The sequence below is a fragment of the Pieris rapae genome, chromosome W (genome assembly GCF_905147795.1).
Source record: "Pieris rapae chromosome W, ilPieRapa1.1, whole genome shotgun sequence".
NCBI lineage: Eukaryota > Metazoa > Arthropoda > Insecta > Lepidoptera > Pieridae > Pieris > Pieris rapae.
Window position 1 is genome coordinate 896,666 of NC_059533.1, and position 8,486 is coordinate 905,151.

Below are 8,486 nucleotides of genomic sequence, written 5' to 3' on the forward strand. Positions count from 1 at the left end.
CCAGTTGAATGCCAGCAAGGTGCGGCCAATCTCTTCTTATTATTGTGCCCGAATGTATGTTAGAGGTTAAGGGCTTCGTCATCACGTAGGTAAAATGAAATTATTCCATCGTGATGATACATTAACATTTACTTCATGCCTCACTCTAACCTTCGTGGACTCAAGTCCAGACACGATAAGATCTACTGCTCTCTTCTGTAGTTTCAGGATCTGAGTTGCCTTCTCACTTATAAAACATGCTTGAGATCCTGAGTCTATTAGCGCCTTCAATGCAATAGTATGTCCACGTTCATTCTTTAAAATTACTATTGCAGTGGCTAATAGTGAAATTGTCTGTTTCCGCCCTGCGTGATAGTGTGACGCAACCATTGCTTGAACTTCCTTTTCTTCTACATTTGCTTGATTGGATGACATCGGTTGATTAGCTGCAACATGAGAAGCCGATGCCTCCCCGTAATTAGATAGATGTAGAAGAGTGTGGTGACGTCTCTTACATACACGGCATAATGTTGGCAAACGTCACCTAAACACCGAATGTCCAACCCCGAGGCAGTTGAAACAGAGCTTGTTTGTTTTGACATGTTCTCTACTTTCGTTTGGTGACATCTTGGTGAATACGTTACAATGGCATAACGTGTGCGCATCTGTACATAAAGCACAATTTCTTTGCTTTGGTCTTTCTGTGGCTATAACGTGAAGGACTCGTTCCTTGGCAAGCTTTGAAGTAGTGGTGGAATTGACTAATTCCAATGTTCTGAAATTTGCCTCCAAAAACTTGCGCAGATCCTTCCAAGTCGACAAATCCTGAGAGTTCTCTGAGTAAGAATTTTGTTCCCACTCCTTCTGGGATTCTGGGTCCAACTTCTGTGCGACCAGAAATATAATTACTGGATCCCAAGACTCCGTCGACACCTCCAAATTTTCTAGACTTTGTAATACTTCGTTGGTGGTGTCGAGTAGAGATTTCAGTGGTGTTGCGGCTTGGCTGGTACATTTCTTCTGGGCAAAAAGTCGCTTCAACAATGCATTCACTATTAGACGCTTGTTCCCATATCGATGGTTCAGCGTTCCCCATGCTTGAATGTAGTTAGCGCTGGTTACTGGAATGTGCTTCAATAAAGTCGCTGCTTCACCTGTTATGCTGCATTTCAAATAATGTAGTTTTTGAACATTACATAGTGACGTGTTGTCATGTACCAGTGCAACGAAAATATCTTTGTAAGACGGCCAATCCTCATAATTACCCGAAAAAGTAGGTAATTCAATGCGTGGGAGTCGAACCTGGGATTGTACGTTGTATTCGACTACAGTGGAACCGTCCCCCTGAATACAGGATTGTTGTCCTCTTTGAATTTCAAGACCTTCTAACATATCCTTGATGTCAGATACCATACATAAATATAAATCCTCAATCAAATAATAATCCTCATTGACAAAATATGGTAAAATTGACTTTTGTTCACGCGGCGTAATTTTTATTAAATCTAAATGTGCACTTTTATAAGTGTTCCAGTAACTTTCTATACACTCCATCCGTGTTCGTAAATAACCTTTTGTAAGTCTAGCCTTTGCACATTTTTTAATGTTTATTTGAGTCTTTTTTAATAGTTCGGTATTATTTTCAAGTACATTTAACAATTGTTCCACATTTGCCATTATTTAATCACTTTAAAGTCACTTGCACGTTCTATTTCACAGTTATTCAAAAGTTATTTGTCTTTTTCGGATTCTGTGGCCATTTTTCATACGTTTCAGTCGAAAATCTCACACTAAAACTTGTAAATTAAATGATTCGTCGGCGCGAAAATACTTAAATGTCTTTTAAATTACACTTAGCTTCAACCGGGCGCTCGCTCATCGCTCAGGAATGCAGTTCTTTTGTTTGCGGAAACCGGTTCTCGATACAATGTTATTCAATTTTTATGTGGCTCAAAGTCGACCATATGGTGAGGTCGCAAGGTTTAGTTTTGCTAGTGTCGGGTTTAATTTTGCTAGTGCCGGCGGATCAATTAGAGAAACACGTCTTTAACTTTTGAATGTATAATGACAACTAAAAAACTGAATCACCAAAGTTTTGGTAAACAGTTTCAGTGATATGTTATTTTTGAATCAATTCTGATACGTTATTGTATTTGGAATTTCTTAAATTTTAATTTAAAAATAATGATTGTATACGAATAATTTATCTTCATTCTTTATATGGAGAAGAAAGAAAATTACAAATCAACTTAAAAACTATTTGATTGATAACATTGTTTCACTATTATATTGGTTCAATTTTTAAGAAAGTCTGAAGCCATTCTAAGCCAGACAGACAGTCATCAAATAAAGTTCAATGCTTACTAGACAATATATTATTACTATCACGGTGGGACGGAAGGACCGGTACAGCCTCGGGCGATCGCGGGTAGCTCTATGGGGTTTACGAATTTATATTTTATTTATTAACGAATATGTGGTATGTGGAGTGTTAAAGCTTCCCTGTGTCATAGATGTCTTAAAGTCTCAGGTTACATTGCCGGAGATATAAAACATTTCTTAGTCAGTCAATATCGTTTATATCATCAAAAACAACGAGTTAACGAGTTAACTTAAAGAACTGCGAGTCGCGCGATTTCTCAGTGTATTTTTCTATTTGTAGAGTCGAATAGGTATGCATAACATTTCAATTTAATTTTTTTACATATTATGAATTAAAATGTACTACTTCCGGAGACTCCTTTTTGAAATTCGAGTTATACAGTAAAGTATTATCAACACTTCGTAAGGAAATAAAATTTTGTTCGGTTTACAAAGTCTAAATAATTTTAGATACCGCGTATTTAGGGGTTTAGTGGAAGAGAATGGCATTTTTTTCGACTTTAAATTTAACGTTTATTCAATCTAATACGATGAAGAATGCCGACGGGATCCGGCAAGCCCAAGAAAGGGAACCTTGGGTTGAAAGAGCCCTGGTCATGTGGTTCCTATACTGAAAAACTAGTGACAAATTTGTATTATAACATAAAGATATTATTTAATAATCGGCACGGCTGCACTTTTCGTACAGACTCAACATTCCTAAAAGCCTAACGTAAACTTACTAAATTTTCAGATACGATGCAAAACTTCGAGTTCAGACGAAATTAATGCACTCTGTGATGTACAATACATCTGTTAAATTGCCAACTCTGTGCAGCCAGACGGATAATAACTCGTATAATTTGTTCGCTGCTGTAATTCACGCCGGCACCACCATGAATGTTGGCCACTATTATACGTTAGGAAAAGACAATAGTGATTGGTACATATTCGACGATTCCAGGGTAAAAGCAACCGACGAGACTGGCTTATAGTTCACCATTGTTTTATATAATTTTATTGTATATAATTTTAAGTTAGTATAATTATTTTTGTAAGATATTTTGTTATACCTTTTTTTAAAAGTGCCAATAGACTTTGTATCCGGCTAATAAAAAATAAAAAAGTAGTTGGCGTACGCGCCGTCGATAATTCTTTCTTTCTTGATCTGGCAGCCCTGCGAGCTACAACCTACAAGTTACAACTTGGGGTGAGTTTTTAAATATTCACTGAAAAAGCTGGAGATTGTGATGGTTTAAACAACGTGGTATCTAAATAGATGTAAAGTTTTGCTTTAATTACCAAAATTTGTATATGTTTAAAACCGCATAAAATAGATGTAGTTACAAAAATCTACTTATTAAATAATTTTAAACCATTTAAGAATTCAACGTTTACCAAAAACAAAACGTCGGCTAAAGTGTAGTACTAACCTATAATAATACCTATTAATCTTTTCCAGAATTTTAAGTTTATACATTATTTTTTAAAGTAATATTAGAAGCATCCATATTTTTGATGTTGAGTTTTGTTAATTACCTAAATGTTTTATACGTTTTAATAGTCAGAATTTTGGAGCTCAAAGAAAATTTTCTGCTGGAGCATGTACACATAATTTGAAGTGCCAAGCTCCACAATTGGAGACTCCCACAGAAACCAGGCCTCATCCAGACCGTAAACTATGTCGTGTGAAAAACCATCCAATCTCCTGGTCAGACTAATTGCTTTTAATGGTAAATTATTTTCTTATACTTTAAATTAAGCGTATAAATAGTGTTTTCACAACTTTAAAGCACAAAGTTAAGCAATTAATTGATGTAGGCTTTGCACATTTCATTATGAAAAACTATTATCTTGTGAATAAGTTTAACTCATTTTAATTTTGTTATAAAATACATTATTTTTTTTATTTTCCCTCTTAAATGATAACAGTAAGCAGCAAACAAAACATAGTAAATTAACAATCAAAATATAAAGCTTATAACAAAAACTAGGTTGCTTTTAGTCAATGTTTACTGCTTTATTTGAAGTTGGCCCCAGCAAGGTTAGCTAGGATGTTAAGTAATTTGATTTTAGTTGTGACTCCTTCAAGGTAAATATAACACAGACTGTAGTTTCTATAAAAGTCATTATTATTGCAATATTAAAGTTAAATTCATGGCTCAAAATATTCAGGGTGAGAAATGACTGACAACTAACGACTAAACAATGTTTGTATTAAGAAAAACTGATCTGGGCACTGTTATAAGGGTGAAGTAGTGTTTTTTACAATTTGACAGATACATAAGCATATTCAGCCAGTAGTGGTCCTTTAGCGCCTACAAACAAACCAATTTCCTAATGCGAAGTTGCGCCAGAACGTAGCTACTTTAGCAGGTAAGAAGAAAGCAAGAAAGATAAAAAAAAAACTATTAGACACAATATACAGGAATATTTAGATACAAGTCAAGTGCACTGGCCCCCACACTAGGATTCCCTGTGTTGTGGGCAGCCATTCTTTTTCTTTTCACATGAAAATAGTATTTTACTTAATAATTTCTACAGAAGAAATATTTAAACTATTTTTGTACAATAACAATATTTCCTTATCTTCGTTAATAGTAATTCATAGGAATATAGAAAATAACTTACCTTTTCTTAGATGTTTTGATTCTTAATAAGGTCACGATAAATTTGGTTGTTCAATTACATTGAAATACCAATAACAAGTACAACTTACATTAAATATAAATATTATCAAAATCTATTTTAAAAGCTATATTAGATTTTTAAACTTTTAGGTGACCAAGAGATAGTGATTTAAAATCAGTATTGCTATTTATACTATGGATATTATAATTAGCTATTTAAAAGTAACTAGTGTGCTTTTGTCAGCTGTGCCTAGCCAATGTAAATTTTTAGCAAGCAACAATTTAATCACACTTATCTAATGAAATAATAATAGAAAAAATATTAATTTCACAATCCTTTGTCAATACAGATGTATTAAATAAAATGATATGGGCCAGCTACAAAAGAGCTAAGCGCTTTCAAAGCCCTCTTAGCATAGCAGAAAGTGCCATACAAGCGACCACCACCATTTAGCGGCTTGGAAGTTGACTTACCACACTTATACAACCTAGTGCAGCACGTGGGTGGCCTGAAGAAAATAGCAAATCTACCAAAATGGAACAATGTGGCTGAACATTTGGAATGTTGTAGGAATTTAAAAAATCCTGTTCAAAAAATAAAAGAGATTTATGAGAAATATCCAGTCCCATATGAAGTTATCACATCTTTGGAGAAACATAATTTGAAAGAACAAGTTGAGCATTAGTGTGAAAGACGTCATTCAAGGATATTTAAGCGTGCAAAAAGTCCTTTGCACACACAAAAACAAATGCTGGGGCCATGTGATTCAACTGATAATGATTTGTCTGATGAAATACCAACAAAAGATCGTTTAATATTTAATGCTCTTGCTGAGACTGAAGACTGCATTGTTCCCGGTCGATCTATGAATCTCCATGCATTTGAAAAAGTAGCTGAAGTCGCTTCTGAAGCATTTTTGTCATCCACAAGTCAGAACACAAATGTCATCTGTGTAAGTTCAAAAGAATAACGATTATTGTGTCGGTTTAATTAGGTGTTTAAATTTAGATACTTTTTCAAACTCTCCATCCGCTTATCAATTAGCCCTTGTTTTAACGGATGCAAAAATGTGTCTCATAGTTGTAAGAAAAGTAATCTGTAATCTTGATGGGACCATGAGGGTTTTAATATTACAAACTAATAATATGTCCAACGCATGTTCGAATGATGTGGGCCAGCTACAAAAGAGCTAAGCGCTTTCAAAGCTTTCTTAGCATCGCAGAAAGTGCCATTCAAGCGACCACCAACATTTAGCGGCTTGGAAGTTGACTTACCACACTTATACAACCTAGTGCAGCACATGCGAGGCCTGAAGAAAATAACAAAACTACCAAAATGGAACAAAGCAGCTGAACAATTGAAATGTTGTACGAATTAAAAAAAAACTGTTTAAAAAATAAAAGAGATTTATGAGAAATGTCTAGTCCCATATAGTTATGACATCTTTGGAGAAATATTATTTGACAGAACAAGTTGAGCTTTTGTGTGAAAGACGTTATTCAAGTATGTTTAAGCGTGCAAAAAGACCTTTGCACACACAAAAACAAATGCTGGAGCCATGTGATTCAACTGATAATGAATGATTCGTCTGATGAAATACCAACAAAAGATCGTTTAATATTTAATGCTCTTGCTGAGACTGAAGACTGCATTGTTCCCGGTCGATCTATGAATCTCCATGCATTTGAAAAAGTAGCTGAAGTCGCTTCTGAAGCATTTTTGTCATCCACAAGTCAGAACACAAATGTCATAGAAAAATAATACTGGGACCCCGTCTTGTCGAGGACAAAGCATGTCTGTGTTGATGCAGCTTCCATAGATACGGGTGCCGCGGATTGGTGGCGGTTCGTGATTTTCCGGCTAAACTTTCCAATATGACCCGTCGATTTGAATGCTCAAATTTTTTTTGTAGATAGTACTCACCATAAGAAAGCGTTTTGTAAAGTATTAAGTTGCGGAAACTTACGGTTCATGAGATATATTTATTTATACTTTCCATACAAATGGACAAATATCATTCCATAACACGCCATAACACAATGAATTTGACAAATAACTGATGTCAAACATCAACCATTTCACGTATCGATTAGTGAAGGGTTCGAAAAATTTGACGTATCGATACTACTAAACTTTCCAATATGGACCATAGATTATTTGTAACTTATGATCAAATTAATTATTTGTAATCAAAAAACTTAATTATTATCTAGTTCGGTTAGGTTAGGTTAGTATATGAATATTTTTTTTAATAACATTTTATTTAATAACCTAAAAGTACCCAACACCGAATCAAAGCACCCCACTATCCACGTGGTCTTGTCTGTCCTACCCCTAGAGTGTATATAAATAATCGGAGCCGTTCAAAAACCGAATTATTATCTAGTTCGGTTAGGTTAGGTTAGTATATGAATTTCTTTTTTCTAAGAACTGTTTCTGAAATCATCAATAAACATATAAAAAACTAATATTTATATCATATTATTATATTATATTTGAATAAAATACAAGTTTTTATTCTAAAAAAACTATCGACAAATTAAAAAAACGATTTTGATGCAAAATGTCACGTCTCTAATAACTAATGGAATCTGTATGGCTAAAGTCCTTTGCCTTTCCCATTAGGAATAAATTGAAAATAAAAAAAAATAAGCAATGGAAAATGTACGATTTATTTACGAATTTCTATACATTATACAGGTTTAAATAATCTTTATTAATATTTAGACGGAACTCCGGCAGAAAAAATAACTTGGAGGTGTTCCATTAAAGGTAAAGAGACACTTACATAATCAGTATTATCAAATTCAGGGACACATTTCTAAATTGTTACCATTCTAGCCTTAAAATTTTAAACATGAATATCTCCGTAACTATGGGTTTCCGCAGGTTGGGAATGACACAGGGGGTATTTCTCCATCCCCTCTTCCATCTCCCATCAAAAAAACTTAAAAAATCGTCGGGTCATATTGGAAAGTTTAACCCTGAAAAGAAACGGATCACTCCAGCAATCTATCAAAACAAAAAAAAAACATAATATGTGCAATTCACACATGGTAGAAGTGAAACCTTCAAAAACAAAGTTTTTATAATTAATCAAATATAAATTAATCATTTTCCACTATCTAAATGTGTGTGTTCTTTAAAAAAAGTATATTTTAATGATACATTTTAATTTATAAGTTTAATATAAATCTTTAATTTGGCAAAAACTAAAACAGCGAAAGTTTGAAATTCGATCAAATGAAAAAGCGGCAGTAAAGAGAGGCTGTATAATGCCTCCTATCTCATTTTCTCCCACGTTAAATCTTATGAATTGATGTTTCTGTCTCTCTTTACCGCTGCATCCGGTTTGAAATCACGACGATTCTAAAGAAGTTTATCTATCTCATTTTCTCCCACGTTAAATCATATGAATTAATGTTTCTGTCTCTTTTTACTGTCGCTTTTCCGTTGCACCCGGTTTGAAATCACAACGATTCTAAAGAAGTTTCACTTCAAAAAAGAGAGAGCAT

The 8,486-nt window shown here is 34.0% G+C and overlaps 1 long non-coding RNA gene across 2 annotated transcripts; it reads left to right on the forward strand.

The window, feature by feature from the left end:
• Positions 1-3,501: 3,501 nt before the first annotated feature.
• LOC111002450 lies at positions 3,502-5,489 on the forward strand. 2 transcript variants are annotated; one of them, XR_006751106.1, is made up of 4 exons: positions 3,502-3,550; positions 3,905-4,073; positions 4,620-4,716; positions 5,321-5,489. It is a non-coding gene; the product is annotated as an uncharacterized LOC111002450 (long non-coding RNA). The 2 variants fall into 2 exon arrangements; XR_006751107.1 differs by having other exon boundaries at positions 3,538-3,621.
• Positions 5,490-8,486: the final 2,997 nt, after the last annotated feature.